This window comes from Cibotium barometz, chromosome 11 (assembly GCF_041138505.1).
Source record: "Cibotium barometz isolate CiBa-2024 chromosome 11, ASM4113850v1, whole genome shotgun sequence".
NCBI classification, from domain to species: Eukaryota; Viridiplantae; Streptophyta; class Polypodiopsida; order Cyatheales; family Cibotiaceae; genus Cibotium; species Cibotium barometz.
The window spans coordinates 17,341,748-17,356,763 of record NC_141056.1 but is presented as its reverse complement, the minus strand read 5'-3'; the positions used below and the strand labels follow the sequence as shown (position 1 = coordinate 17,356,763).

Sequence of the window (15,016 nt, the reverse complement as noted above, 5' to 3'; positions counted from 1 at the left end):
CAAAAGTGGAATTTTGAGCATTATTAATTTTATTGGAAAATATGGATAAAATTGAATTTTGTAAATCCCATGAATCTTTTACTCGAAAGAAGAATATTGAATATATTTCACATGAGAAATTTGAGAAAGAATATGAAAATATCCATCGAGAAAAGTATCTTTAACTAGGCCAAGTAATTGGCAGAAACTTAGAAAAGTCCTATCGATATCGAAAGTAGAAAACGGTACTAAATGTGAATGTGATGTGAATAAGATGTGGATGTGGATGTGGATGAGATGTGGATGAGATGTGATGTGATGTAAATGGATGTGGATGTGGATGTGATGAGATGTGATGTGATGTAAATGGATGTGGATGTGGATGTGAATAAGATGTAATGATATGTGAAAGGATGTGATGTGATGTAAATGGATGAGAATGAGATGTGATGATATGTGAAAGGATGTAAATGGATGAGAATGAGATGTGATGTGATAGATATGCATGTGAATGAATGTGGGATGTGAATGGGTGTGATGGATGTGATGAGATGTGAGTGGATGAGGTGAGATGATGTGGTGAGATGTGAATGTGATGTAATGAGATGTGAATGGATGTGATGTGATGTGGATATGGTTAGATATGAATGGATGAGTTATGATGTGGATAGATGAGATGTGATGTGATATAGACTTGGGTAGATGTGAATGGATGTGAAGTAATGTAAATAGATGTGAACATGATGTGATGATATGTGGATGTGATAAGGATCTGGATGAATGTAGATGGATGTGATGTGATATGAATGGATGAGATGCCATGTGGAGATGTTGTGATGTGATGTGATGAGGATAGATGTGGATAGATGTGATGAGATATAATATGATGTGATTGGATAAGAATGCATGAAGGACGATGGGAATACATATGACTAGATGTGGAATAAACAATGTGATGAGATATAATATGATGTGATTGGATGAGAATGGATGAAGGACGATGGGAATACATATGACTAGATGTGGAATAAACAACGTGAATTGATGTAGAAGAATGTGGAATAACAAGAAATGATGTGGAACAATGTGGAAAGATGAGAGTTCGTTATAGAAACTGTATTTATGAAACCTAATTTTAAATGACTATTTTATATCAAGAATGCTGGAGAAGCATTTTGACCATCTTGTGAATGAGGTCATGGAGACCTAAGTGATAAAGTTGCAACAGCTGACGGAGATTCAACGGAAGACGTCTCGCGTAGCAAGGTCGACCGAGGTCTTGTGACCAGCCTCGGTTCGATTTAAATGGTGAACTTCCGGTACAGTGGATGAGGGACCAAGGAAGCGGCCTATGAGTGAAGCGCTAGGTGACCTGTAAAGGAGCCTAGAGGGTGCTGACCATACGGTGCTCGGGCTCTAGGTCGTCTCGAAGACACCCACGCGTGCATTCGGGAAGAGAAATGGAACAAGGTGTTAGAGTTGTTTTCTGAACTCGATCATGGATCTGGTTGATTGTCCTTGCTGGTCCTCAACGGATGAGTCCATGGCTCTTTTATATGGATCTGTTGGTTGATCCATCTTGCTAACGGAGAGTCCATCTGGATTTTCTTATGTGATTATATTGCTAGGTACTATGAGCTAGGAACTATTGAAAAGGTCCCTGAGTAAACAGGAGGTGAGCGTTCTGGTTGCCAATGATGCCATAGGTGCACCGATGAAGGAATGAATAGAAATTAGAATTCAAGCTAGATATTTTGGAGGATTATGATCAGTGATACTATGGTTTCATTAAAAGATTATTTTAAAGACAGCTGAATCTATGAAACATGCAATTTCATATTGGGTGTGTAAGTGGTGTGGCTATCTTGAAATTTGCTTGAAGCACCGGCTAGGGGGGCTAGGAACTCTTTTCCCTGGTACCCGGGGCAAAACATAATCGAATTTCTGAATGGATCCTATCACTACAGTTGTTGGGCGGTTGGCTAACCTATGGGATTGGATAGGGTTAGGATGGACTGATGGATCCCTAAAATGAGACTCAATTCCGCTAAGTTACGATAGTTGAAGTAAATCCCGGATAACCCTTGTTCTATGAAAAAGAATCAACGGTTGTGCCTCTTGATGAGGAAAAAAGCATTGGACTCTATGATCCAAGTGCAAGACTCTTCCTGATCATGAGACTTACGGGTTCGGTCGGATTAGTTTGGTTAGTGATAACCTTGACTACCTTAGAATAAAATATCCTGGAGGAATTGCCTATATCTGCTGGGCGAGAGAAGTTTTTCTAGGTTCGATTCTGGAAGAACCGAGGGATTAGTCTCTTGTTCGGATATCCGTGGGTGAGGCCCCGAGTGAGAGGTTCTGCCCTGTGCAAGAAGTGCTACTTCCACTGCTAGCACCCCGGAATTCGTTACACGGAGGGGACAGGGATCTTTCACATTGGCAAGTGTAAGAGCATTATTGTTCATATTATAAGCCATGAGGATGCATTGATATGGTTTGGTATGCAATGGATGTTACAAAGTTTGGCTATTGATGGGATGTATTATGTTATGCATTAGTGGATAGTTGAAATTGGCTTGCAAAGGAGATGCTACCAAATTTTTGTTCTTTGTCAAGATCCATGCATGGCTATAAGCTAAACCCACCAAAGGGCGATCAAATTAAGGTTTTACAAAAATCACAAATCCCTAATTCAGTCTGGACTCGTTCCAAAAGAAGGGAAAAATGTATGCGTTACAACTTTGCAAAGATGAAGACCATATAGAAGAGAGCAAGAACACACATGAAGGGATGATAGATACTAAAGGAGTATGAATATGTATTCCAAATGCCCAAATGCTTTCCATCCAAGCATGATGTGGATCACGGGATAGAGCTTGAGCCTAATGCTAGGTTTGATTATTAACAAGTCTCTCTATAGATTATCGAAGGTTGAGAAAAATGAAGTAGAAAATCAAGTTAAAGAATTGATAAAAATGGGTTGGGTGGAGCCAAGTCAATCACCTTTTGCATCATCCATGCTTTTGGTGAAAAATAAGGATGGTACATTTCGCATATGCATTGATTACAGTGATTTGAACAAGATCACTATCAAGAATAGGTATTTAATCCCAAGGATAGATGATCTTTTGGAAGAGTTAAAGGGTGCTAAATTATTCACCAAGATTGACTTGAGATTGGGCTATACCACCAAATTAGAATTAAGAGTGGTGATGAATATAAGACAACATTTAGAACTAAAAGGAGTCTCTATGGTGATGTCATAATGCACCCCACTTTTTAAGCCTTGATGTGAACAAAGTGCTTCAACCATTTCTCTTCAAGTTTGGTATTATTTTTTTGTAATGAAATATTGGTGTATAGCAAGAGTGAAGAGGACTTAGTTCATGTGCATAATGTTTTGGATACATTGAAAGCCAAGCATTTGTATGCCAAAGAGAGTAAATGTACATGGGGTTCATTGGTAGTCCATTTGTTAAAAAGTTCACAATGTCAAAGTTCCATTCAGGAACTATGTCTATTTGAAATAGACATGCATCATGCAAGTCATCGTCAACACCTACAGGAGGTTCACCTTTGGTTACTCTGGATAGATGATCTGAAAGCACATGTGATAATCCCTTCCTCAAAGTAATAGAGAAGTAAAATTCTATGAGGATCAATAGCGACCTATGAAAGCACATGTGATAATCCTTTCCTCAAAGTAATAGAGAAGTAAAATTCTATGAGGATCAATAGCCACCTATGAGGATCAATAGCCACCTATACTGATCCTTCCCGTGGTACAAGGTTTGTTAACCAAATAGAGAAGGGCTTGATGGTCTACAAAGAACACAAATTTGTTTGCCAACAAATAGTGTCTAAACTTCTTGACTGCATAAACCATACCTAAGCCTTTCCTTTCTGTGGTCATATAGTTTTATTCAGCCTCATTTAATTGTCTACTTGCAAAGCTTATAGGGAAATTCATTTCGTATTCACTTGGTTGGGCAAGTATACATCCTATAGCATAGGTGAAGGCATCAACATGGACGTGAAAAATCACATCCCAACAAGGAGTCTGAAGAATTGGGGATGAAGCTAGCACCTTTTTCAATTTCTCGTAGGATTCTTGGTGTTCTTCGGTCCAGAAAAAAAATATCAATAAAGTCAATATTAGATAATTAGGAAAAAATCTCACATTTTGGGAATCAATAACTCCATTTAATTTTGGATATATCTTAAACATGCCAACTCCAAATTTGTCGGAGATTGTAGATCTAGATTCTACTCTTCAAGATCTTTCCAATGATATGTCACATGAGGGGGTTTTGACAAAATTTTGGACAAGTTCACCATGATCCCATTTTTCAAATGGGAATGGGATTTTTCCCAAATTATCTAATATGGTGTTAATAGTTTGTACAATGGTTAGGCTATATCAGCATACATGTATGTAAATTGTCGGTAATAGCCAACATGACCCATAAACCTTTGTACTCCCTTGGCATTTGTAGGAGGAGGTAATTCTAGAATTATTTTTACTTTACTAAGGTCAGTGGAGATCCCTCTTTTGGACACAATATGCCCTACGACAATGCCATGTTTGACCATAAACTGACACTTTTTCAGGATTGAGAGAGATTATATAAAGTTTGCACCTGAGAAAAACTTTACGCACACAATTCAAATGCTCCTTTCAAAAAAAGTGCACCCCAAGGTCATCCATGAAGATTTTGAGAAATTACTCTTGGTAGTCCTTAAAAGCCATATACATAAGTCTTTGGAAAGTTGCCGGAGCATTGATCAAACCAAAAGGCACGACTTTATAGGCATAAGTTTCCCATTGGGTGATAAATGTTGTCTTATGTTGATCGACAGTATCTATTTGAACCAAATTATAACCCGAGAAACCATACAAGAAGCTATAGACTTCTTTTCCCACCACTCGTTCTAAGACTTGTTCAATAAATGGTACAGGATAATGATCCTTAATTGTTTGCAGCATTGACTTTTTTCATGTCAACACACACTCAGAGTTTTCCATTCTTTTTAGGTACAACCATAATAGGAGAAACCCACTCAGTGTGTTCTATCTCATAAATAAAACCCGCATTTATCAATTTATCAATCCTCTCTCTAACCAATTTGGCATAATTAGGATTCATAGGACGAGATCTTTGTCGCACTGTTCATGCATCATCCATGATTGGAATAGTATGCTTGTAGACTTTAGGGGGAACCCCTTTCATGTCTGAGTAGTTCCAAGAAAAAACATCCTTGAATTCCTTAAGAAGATCAATGAGATCCTTCTCTTCTTGTTCAATCAAGTTAGTGTGGCGATGTAGACTAGTTTGGAATCCTCAATCACCAAGGTCTACGATGTCCACTTTCTTAACTTCGACAGTGCTTTCAAACGAGGATTCAGAACCCTCACCCTTTGTTTGCCTAGCTTCTTCACATTGTACAAAGCGTTTATCCAATTTGTAATTCCTGACATAATCAAGAATTTTAGAAGCATCTTCTTCCAACTGTTCATCTTCTTGAGCCTTTCGTTTTGTTTCTTTTTTAACTTCCTTGAGAAGCTTATTCCTTTTCTTTCTAGCAAACCTTGATAATTTTTGTGAAGTTTGGTCCTCAGACTCAAGTCTATCTTTAGAGGTTTTACTTCAATTTTATGAATTGAAACGACCTGGTTAAGGTCATCACCCAAGGTTTCAGTCAACTCATCAAATGATGCCATTGCCCCAATATAATAAAGGAAATGTTTTTCATTTTCTAGCTCAAGATGGGTTATAGGGTTTATAGTGACTAGCCTTTTTCATATTTTTCTAAGTTTCTTCTTGGCTAATTTGCAAATACATTTAGAAATTTATTCATCGAAACTTGTCCCAGGGTAGAAAGCAGTAGGGTTGCCACTTTACAAAGAAGCTTTTAACATGTAAAGAGATATCTCCTCATTATTGGCATTCATGAATTTTGTTCCTATCGCGTTTCGAAGAACTGCGCGTCTATCATAGTCAACAATTGCATCCTGTTCTCACAGTAAGTGGGGTCTGGAGGAATAGACACAATCTCTTTCTGTTGTTCAGAAACTTCCGCTTCAACTTTTCTTAGACTAATGTCTATTCCATCATCAAGGAGATTTTTCTTTTTAGCGAAGACCCTGCTTTCTAAGGTTGCAACCTTATCCCTACACACCATACATACGCTTCTTTCGGTAGACTTTTATGTATGAGATGTGGTATTTGAATCGAGCTCCAAAGGAGTTCAACTCACTGGATGGGCTTTATGACTCACCAAATCTACCCTAATGATTTGTTCATTCTTTTCGGAGGTAAATATGGTTTGTACCCCAGTCATGTATCATTTGTAATTGCCTCATAAATGGTCTTCCCAATATTATGTTGTAATTAGTAGGATGCTAGAAATCCATGATTATGAATGTACGGGAAAAGCGCATACCTTAGGTATCCATAGTTTTGTGACTAATCTTCCCAAGGGGCCTGTCAATAGACCCATCAACCATCTTGACTGATACACTTGTAGGTTCTAAAAGGAGGTTCACCCCATTGTATCTAATAGGCATTAGTCGCGATACTAACACCAGCTTCACCGTAAAGGATAGCAAATACTCAAATTTATTTATAGGAAATAGGAATGGTTGCATTAGTATCCTCCCTTCATAGTACTGATACTTCCTGAGTTTGTTGATGGTGGGTACCTCAAGAATACATTGTCGGAATTATCATCCCTATCGATGTCAAATTCTCCCTTAGAATCCATGTCCAAGGACTCAATTGGGCATTTGGTTTTTAACCATTGTTTTATAGATTTCCACAAGGTAGGATTGTCTTGTAAAAATTCCCCTAATGTCGTGATAGGTGTAGATAAGAGGGATTGCAACATATTCGATGTCCTAGGCTGCTTTGCGTTTCTCACTTTTCTAGCAAGCCTTGGGAATCTCATAGATCTCGCTATTATAGGAGGGAATCCTCTTTATTTTCCACACTCATCCTCAAAGTTTAAATCACTCTCCAAGTAATTAGGAAGAGTGGGAATGGATCCTTTTACTACCCCTTCGAGGTTCAATGGCATTGATGATAGAGGAAACCCTAGATCTTGGAGGAGATCTATTTCTAAGATTCAACCAAAAATCATGAGACTCTGGTTGATCTTGATGATCTTGAATAGGTTTTATCAAGTTTTCAACTTGTCCTCATGTCTTTCCCAATGGCATTTCCTTGGCCTTGTCTTCATCGGGCAATTCAAAGAGGTTTAACTCCTCAGAGTCGGGAACTATCAATGTTGCATAGTCCTCCTCCTCCTTGTGCAAGACTTCACTTCCTGACTCAAGAATGACCGATAGGAGTGGAGGTGGGGAAATCGATTTTGGAGCCTTAATCGGTCAATAAATGCTTTGGAGCTCTTGTTAAGTCTTTTGAACCAACTCAATGGCTTCAGCAATTTGTTCCTTTTCCTTAATAGGATTCAGGGTACTACTCAATCTTCTTAGAAATCTTTTGAGGGTGAGCCTTAAAGCTATTCTCTACTGATTTTTTCACAAACCGTAGGTCCTCATCCTCCGGAGTTAAGGAAGAGACTCACTGGATGATGAACTTGTTCCATCCATAATTTTTACTTTGTCCTTTCGATTGTCGATTGTCGTAGATTTCTTTTTCTTTGCCATTCTTCTTTTAGCACTCTTGGAGGTTGAAGCTTCCATATCCCCGGTTTTAGACTTTTGGGCTTGAGCCCTCATAGTCATGGCGTGGACAGGACTTAGAATAAATTGTTCAACATCTTGATTTTGGAGCACGCACATCGTATTCAATCCCATGGTTTGCCTCAAAGTACCAACATACTGTTGTGCTTTGTAGGGGAAATCTTTTAGTAGGTGATCTACTCCGCACCCTAGACACCACCTCTTCAAAAGAGTAGGATTAACACATCCGTATATCCTCATTAGGGCATTCAGCTTTTAAATGTGGACCTCCACAAATGTATCAAGAGAGTGGGGCTCTCCGAGTCAAGGTTACCCATGTGAGCCCAATATCCACACCACAGGTTAGGTCTTGGTTTGAGATGTGGGCATTCCGTAGTTATATGATTTGAATTATAATATGCACACCAAACCATATTCCTACGCAGATAGAGATGGGGATTTCCCATCTCTTTCGAAACTAATTTAAACTCATCCTTGAGCTGCTTCCACCAACTCTGTATCCTCCTTCTTTTCATTAGTTTTTTGAGATCCACTTTTAGAAGGAGTTTTGAATGATGTTTCAGAACCATTAATCTCCTTTGGATTTCCCGTTAGATTATCATCATAATCAATGGCATCTAAGGCACATTCATTGAACGTCCTATGTCTTCGAGCGTAGAGGGCATCGTGAAGCTTCTTGCTTTGTAAACCTTCTAAGAATAGAGAGATCAACCATGTCTGGCTGGGCCTTTCCTCAGGCTCACAATGATTATACAAGTATCTTCATCAGCCTCTTCAGTCCAGGCTGCCTCAGATTTGGGTCATCTCAGATCTGCAAAGTCATTTTGCTCCTCATCAGTTTATTTATAAGAAACTATAGTTATTATAATCTTATATAAGTAAACTATAGATTACTCAAAGTTTATTACCATCATGGACAATGTACATTATTTGAAAGCTAAAATAGAAAAGACACGAAATTCAAAATTATTTGAAAGCTAAAAGAGATCTCAACTATGCTAAAAGAGATCTCAACTATGCTAAAAGAGAAAAGACACCAAATTCAAAAATTATTATGAGAAGGTAATGAAAGATACTATTATATAATAGACTTTGCAAACTAGAAAAAAAAGAGAGTATTACTTGTCTATCTTAGGCAAATTAGAGTTCAATCTTAGATGCTTGAATCTTCTCATAAGGGTAATCTTTAGTCTATGCTAATTAACTCTAGTTAAGAGACTTTATGTTTGAATGTATGTAAAGGCTTTATTCTGTTAATATAAAACATTTTCTTTGAAAATCTAAGAATGTAGTATTACCTATCATTTTGTTTCCTTTACCTATCTAGAAGAGTATAATTTTAAATATACAAAAAAATAGAAATACATATTATTTTCATCTATGAAAATACAGTGTAATTTAAATTGATATCATGCAAAAATTTCCTATTTTTTTTTCTTTCATTAGGACCCATAATACTTCGTATCAATGTCAAAATAAAATTTACTTAATCAAAAATATAATTTGAATCTACTTCATTGACGTGGCCCTTGGGGATCGTGCCTCGTTTGCTAATTGCCCACATCACTTCCCCCAATCAAAATTCTACCCCTCCCCCCAACTTGCTCTATGATTGGCTATTGCCCAAGTCCTAATCAATCATATGATGTGTAAGGATGCCTAATCACATACCTCATCATCTCTCTGATGTGGAAGGAACCATCATTTTTAGAAGAGTTATCCAATGGTAAGCATGGTTAATTTAAGACTCAAACCTAAGCTACACAAATGCTTGAAGAAATTATATTACAATTTATAAATACCATGAAATGGACGAGATTAATGTACCATGGACTTGCTAGACTGCCCCCACCGAGCTTGGAAGCTCTGCACCTTGGTCTTGTCACCTTATGATGAAGACTTGAAAGTTAACAGCCAAACTTATTTTCCTAGCACAACTTGATGCACACGGCAGCGCGATGGAAATAGTTTCCCAATCGTTGCCCTAGCCTATAGGGATTCCTTTGAGTCTTGAGTCAGCGATGCTAAGTTGCCCCAGCCTACAGGGATTCCCTTGAGTCTTGCGTCAACACTTGCAAAAAAGCTCAGCCATGTGTGATAAATGTGCCAAATGTTGAAAAAGTTGCCGATGGCTAGACCCATGAGCGACGTAAGGACAACAGATTAAATGAAAGGTTATCATGATTCATGGCACATACATAGAAGGAATATTACTAAAATCACTCGTGTTATTGAGAATTACAATACTTATTTTATATTGGGGACACCAGCATTTTATATTGGGGACACTCGTGTGTGTACATGCACTTTGATAGTATGGTGGCCTATTTTTTAAGACAGTGTTGGGATTACTTAATGTGACTTCAATTGATTGTTTAACTAATGTGGATTATGTCTATGAGTATAGGTGGTGAGATATGCAAGGGTATCGATTGAGATGTCACACTCTCAAGATAGTATTTGGAATTAATTGATGTGACTTCAATTGATTGTTTAACTAATGTGGATTATGTCTATGAGTATAGGTGGTGAGATGTGCGAGGGTATCGATTGAGGTATCGACTGTACAAGGGTACCAGTTAAGGTGTCATACGAATGGTAGATTGAGCGGTGGTGTGAAGACAAAGATCATGTGTTAATTATGATAATAATGATTTTGTAGCCTATCATGTGGCTAGAGTTTATATGCATGTGTGCTCAAGATAATTTAATATATGTATGAGCATAAGTGAATTTGTGAGCATTGGTCCATTTGTATATGTTGTTGAGCCAAGGTTTTATCATATGAATGTAAAGCAAAAGCCCAAAAGTGAAATGGGTACTATTTATGGCTCTATGGGCTAAAAATATGAATATGATTTAAATACCACGTGCAGAAGGACTGCCACACACATCGGGGAAGAGATTGAACCCAATGCTTTGTTTTTGGTGTTGTTAAGTATTTTCTTCTTTATGCTAAACTATGATGAAGTGATAGTTTTATTTGTGTAATTTTTAGATTTATATTGAGTGGGATTGCTTACGTAAATTCTTGGAGAAAAGATCATATTACAAGGACTCCTGACTTGAAAAAACACTCCATCACTTGTAAATTGTGATCTTTGTGACTCGTGAGCTTCATACCTGTTGGGACTTGGGAGAGGCTCAGGATACAGAATCAAGAATGTATTAGGACCCGGGTTCGATGCCTAGGAACTACAGGGCAGACTACACACACATATCCACCTTCCCAAAAAAAACAAATCATGAAACAAAGAAGCCCACAACAAGGTTGTATTCCAAAAGAAGAAGAAAGTTTATAACTATACATGAATATACAAGTGAGCTTCTGTACATTGATTTGGTTTCTACATAAATTTGGACTCCTTAAAATGAACAAATCATCTCTACCTCATAGGTCATCTTCATTCACACATTAAAATACCCCTTTCATATATAAGTTTGGGTATTTACATGAAACCTTCATTATAATAAAATGAGTAAAAGTTTGAATGCATAGCTGAGGTGCATGCAAAGAGTAATTATAAAACCTTTATATATAAAGTTGGACTCTTTAAAATGTGAATATCTCTACCTTATAGAATCTATTCATTCACACATTAAAACACCCCTTTGTGCAAACATACTTGACGTTGTAAATTTTTAGATACTTGATGTGCTATAGTCACCACTTGAAAGTGTGGGTTGTGTGTGTGTGTGTGTGTGTGTGTGTGTGTGTGTGTGTGTGTGTGAGAGAGAGAGAGAGAGAGAGAGAGAGAGAGAGAGAGACCAAGAAGTCGAGCTGCTAGCTACCTAGTAGGCAGAGAGAGAGAGACCAAGAAGTCGAGCTGCTAGTAGGCAGATATAAGCTTATACGCGTGATTTAACTTTGATTGAAAACTTAAAAAAAAACTAATAATTCCAAACTAATAAATCACCGAAATCGTGAATATATTTGCATTTATTATTAGATTTTACGAACGGCAGTTTTGATGTATTTTTCAAATGTCTGGCACCTGCGCATGCAAGTGTTGTTTCTTTTTCTGTTGGAGCTGCACGTGGGTGGTTCCGAGCAGGCGAAGATTATTCTGCGCAGCATGGATTGGGCTGCTTCGTTCTTGTTGTTGGTGGCTGCGCAGCATGGATTGGGCTGCTTCGCGGTGGCGGAACGTTCAGGTGATATAATGTTATATGCAATGGGTTGCCGCCCTTCTAGAGATCATGCTGCTCTGCCTTGCGAACACGTACCACCTCATATTATCACACCTCGTGAAGGGTCTGCAGAACTGCACAACCTGCCTGCAGCGTCAAGAAATTAACTCGGTCCTCTGGTATGTCTTATCACTCGATTTTTGTTCATACCTTCGTGTCTCTCTTTGTAGAAACTCTCATGGCTTCTGGTTTTTGCAAGCTTCTCTGAAAACGATGCAGTCTCTCTGAGCGATCCGTGCAAGATTATACAGTTTCGACACCTACTCGTCTAGGGTTCGCTGCTGAGAAGAAGGCAAAGATGCTAGAAGTTTTCCATCACCGTCGGAGTTGGCAATGGACTTTAGTGTTTTTGGGAGCCACTCGAAGAATTTGTGCGTGTTGAATGCATGAAAGGTCTGTTTTCTCTACAAAAAGGTGATACATTGAATCACATGCATTTTCAAATGGTTGTGAGGCTTATGGCACCATCAGGTGAATAAACCACCAGGTGGCTTGGTTATGTGTCGTGGTTTAAAACAAATCTGCGTGCACACTTTTAAAATTTAAACCTTCAAGATTCGCTTAAAGTTTAAACCTTAAAAATTCGCTTAAAGTTCGAACCTTAAAAATTCATTTCCTAAGGCAATTTCTAGAAAACCACTAGGGTGGATCACCGAATCTTTCCTAATGTAGTAACTTGCACTTGAATGTGGTCGCCTTTGAGTATGTAGCGGGGGGGTGACAACGCGCGGGCTGGTAACGCAGTTGCTCAGAGGGGTTGAGAACGAAAGATCCAAGCACCAACGTGGGCGCCTTCGAGGATGCTGTATGCATGCGAGTCAGGGTGCGGGAGTGGCAATCATCTGCAGAGGGAGAGGGAACGCCAAGAGTGTGAAAAGGAGAGGGAGAGGGGGGGGTTGCGTGGGGTCCCCATGAAGAGGGGAATCGGCTCGAGCAAGATGGCCTGTTGGTGTGGGGGGGGGAGGGAGGTGGGGGCAGAAAAAAAGGGGGTTGGAAGAGGATAGTGAGAGAGAGGGAGGAGATGCACGAGGAGGGCAGGACAGGGCGAGGTCAAGATGGGGGGGCAGGCGGAGAGGGGGGGGTGATAGAGTGAGGTGAGGATGGGGGGCAGGCGGAGAGGGGTCAGAGGGGGTTTGAAATCTTAGTGAAGCTAAGGTTTTCGTCCAAAAATAAAAGATAAACACCCACGATAAAATTAATTAATTCGTTAGAGTGAATAAGCACCCACAATACTGAATGCTATGCTGATGATTATGTCCCTCTATCTCCACATAGAGTCGTTGCTAAAGATGTCGCGTTTTGTTAAGATAGCAATATGAAAATCTGTAATGTGTGTTCTATCCTTACGTGTATAGGGTGCCAAAATGTCTGTCGGTTGTAATGTTTCATATGTGCAGCTTGTGGTTCTGGTTTCTGTAACCGAATGTGTATCTTGGCAATTGTTCTTGTGGTTTCTTGTAAATGGTTGTTATGTTGAGGGTCTGCAATGTTACGTGGCAACGGCAAGGAAAAAAACAGCTGCAGTGAAATGAATAAAAAATAGTGCAACGAAACGAAAAAAAAAATAAATGCAGCGAAATAAAATAAATCAAACTAATTATTCCAGCTTATAGAATTTGATCATGTTCCAGACCCCAATGCGCGGTGTGCCCAACAACGGGCCCAAAACAATATCCATTTCTATTTGAATTTCCATTTTTCTGTTGCTTTTAATGGATTACAAGGGAAAACCTTTAAGAAATTAACGATTACAATCAATAAGTTGATCAATAAATAAAAATGTGTCTTAGCAGCACGTCCAAATTAGGGTTCACTTCTCCTCCCTGGCAGAATGAAAAGAGCAAATAATATTAATGATTTGAATTTTTTATGTTTAAAAATGTACCAAAGAGAGGGCTTTTTTACCTGCATATCGATAATGCGCAGACCCAGCACCCAAGGAGGTGATTCCTACACTCGATGCGACTAGGGCAACGAAGAGGTCCTGTTTTCGCATCACCCTCTCCATGCTCCCCTCCTCTTGTTCTTGTGTTCCAGCACACGCTGCAGAAGAAGCATCGATTGCATGCACAGAAACCATCTCTTCTTTCAGTGTCTCAGTGTCCTTCTGCAACTCCTCCGAGCTGCTGCGTTGTGTTTTGTAGCTAATTAATTGGCCCACTTCCCACTAACACGCTTATAATTGGCGCCTTTCGTTCAAGCCATTGTAGACCTTTGATGGGGCAAGGTGGTGTGGGAGTCTTTTTCTATCATGAAGATGTGCTTGGGGACTAAACTTAATGACAAGCAAAGTGCCGTTGCAATTAATTAGTGCCATTTAGTGGTGAGATCGCCCATTGTAATCGGCTTAAGATTCAAGTTTGTGAGTCACACCTTGGACATGCAAAAGTGTGATCAGATGTAAGATTAAAAAACAAAAGAAAAGAAAAGTTGTACTCAGATGTAGTTTATTGTGTGTGCATGTGCGTGTGTGTGTGTGTGAGAGAGGGAGAGAGAGATGGACGTGTGGCACAACGTGCCACTTAAGAGAGAGCCCAAGCACCATATAAAAGAAGGGCATTGAAATGGACCCACTTTCCACTTGTCACACCTCTAGAGGAGGAGTCAAAAGCAGTCAACACTTAAAAGTTTCCCATAGTGGGGGTGTACCTTATGGAAACAACATAAAGCCAAGCCAAAGAAAGATAACGTGTTGAGATTGGAGTCTCCAAGGTACCTTGTCTTGGAAGCCCTAGTGGGTCTCATGTAGGCCATGGTGGACGGCAAAAGATGGAGATAATTATGCGGTATGGGTTGCCTTACAAAAAGATGTGATGGCCTTATAGAAAGATGTGAAAAAAAAGATAACCTTATGGGTCAAAAAGGGGGGTTGGCTTTGACTATGCTCAAAAGGTGTGTGTGCTTGTTGTGTGTGTGATACTAGCATCGACCCTTGTTTTGCATATGATGGCATTTCTTAATGCCTTCATAATTTCCAAGCATGTTATCAAGAGTGTGTGAGATTAGGAGGAGATTAGCACCATGCTCCCATCACCCTTTATTTTCAAATGATGGCATTGCTTAATGCCATCATTACAATTTCTAAACATGTCATTAAGAGAGTGGATGTACATCCCCAACTTTAGACACCTTTATTGA

The 15,016-nt window shown here is 39.1% G+C and overlaps 1 long non-coding RNA gene across 1 annotated transcript; it reads right to left on the bottom strand.

Annotated features, from left to right (window-relative positions):
- Positions 1-13,315: 13,315 nt before the first annotated feature.
- On the bottom strand, positions 13,316-14,380 carry LOC147633847 (uncharacterized). Its single transcript, XR_015266861.1, has 2 exons — positions 13,784-14,380; positions 13,316-13,701 (listed from the first exon to the last, which is right to left on the bottom strand). It is a non-coding gene; the product is annotated as an uncharacterized LOC147633847 (long non-coding RNA).
- Positions 14,381-15,016: the final 636 nt, after the last annotated feature.